The sequence below is a fragment of the Schistocerca serialis genome, unplaced genomic scaffold, assembly GCF_023864345.2.
Source record: "Schistocerca serialis cubense isolate TAMUIC-IGC-003099 unplaced genomic scaffold, iqSchSeri2.2 HiC_scaffold_1173, whole genome shotgun sequence".
Taxonomy (NCBI): Eukaryota; Metazoa; Arthropoda; class Insecta; order Orthoptera; family Acrididae; genus Schistocerca; species Schistocerca serialis.
In genome coordinates this window covers 485,001-486,456 of record NW_026047374.1, presented here as the reverse complement: position 1 = coordinate 486,456, position 1,456 = coordinate 485,001, and positions in this window count along the sequence as shown.

Here is a 1,456-nt window from a genome sequence, read left to right as displayed (position 1 = left end):
TTCTGCAGCGGCGGGGCGGCAGGCGGCCGCTTGGATGGTTGGCGCGGCCGCTGTGTCCTGGTGATCGACCTCTCCCCCCTGGACCCGACCGACGCAAGGGCATCCGGGAGCATGCCCAGGATGACATCGGGCGGCGTGCCCCGCCCCAGACCAATGACTCGATCCAGGGCAGAGAAACGCTGGGCGGAAGCAGGTAGCCCCGCCAGATGCTCCCAGATGGCGGCGTCAGTCGGCCCCTCCGGCGGCGGCCCGGTGGTGTCGGCCGCGAAGTCCTCGGCTGCGTCGACGGGCGGCGCAGCGGCCTCGCCCGCGTCAGGCAGCGAGCTCGCTGCTCCACGGCGGGACGCCGGCTCTTCACCCCGACCGATCTCAAGTGCCTCCATGAATTGGCGGACAAGCTGCTTGTGGGCAGCTTGCCGCCGTCGGCACTTGATTGCCTCAAGCGTTCGGTCGGGGAACATCCTGGTAAGTTCTTGATTTACAAAGAAGAACCGGGCGTCCCTTTCCAGGAACAGTTCGGCCTCTGCCTTGGCGAGCGACAGGACTTCTTCCTCCGTCCACCTCGCGCGATGCCTCTCCGTCACGATCTCAGCGTTGGCGGCCGCAGGGTGTTGGCGGCGGCGATGGACCCCGAGACCGTTCTTCGTGGTAAAAGTGCGGTGGCACTCACTGCAAGCAAAGGGAGCTACACAAACTATCGCATTTTCGTTACGGCCGGTTGGCCGGATAGGTGCTGGGGTAGCTGGGGTGGCACCTTCAGCGGAAGGGCCACCATCTCTTGTTTCTTGTCGGCTGCCCCCAACTATAAAGGGATAATGCGAGGGGGGGCTGGTAACCCCCCAAGCCCCTGGTGCGGTCTTCCACTCTGCAAAAATCAGCGGGCCCACGAGAAGGGGAGAAGACCGCAGGAGAGGAGAGGCTAAGAGGGCTAGGCCCATGTATTGCGCATCACTCTCCCTGTAACTATAACCCAAGGAAGGCACCTCGCAGCAGCAGCACGACTACATCAAGACCGCACTTCGAAAAGCCAAGTCCGGATGCAGCCACACCGCTGCCACTTGGCCACCTTAAGAGAGTCATAGTTACTCCCGCCGTTTACCCGCGCTTGCTTGAATTTCTTCACGTTGACATTCAGAGCACTGGGCAGAAATCACATTGCGTCAACACCCGCTAGGGCCATCGCAATGCTTTGTTTTAATTAGACAGTCGGATTCCCCCAGTCCGTGCCAGTTCTGAGTTGATCGTTGAATGGCGGCCGAAGAGAATCCGCGCACCCGCGCGCCCCCGGAGGAGCACGCTAAGGCGGACGCGGCCTCGCAGCAAGGAAGATCCGTGGGAGGCCAAGGCACGGGACCGAGCTCGGATCCTGCACGCAGGTTGAAGCACCGGGGCGCGAACGCAGCGCAGGCGCGCGCATCCTGCACCGCCGGCCAGCACGAGGCCAACCAACGGCGAG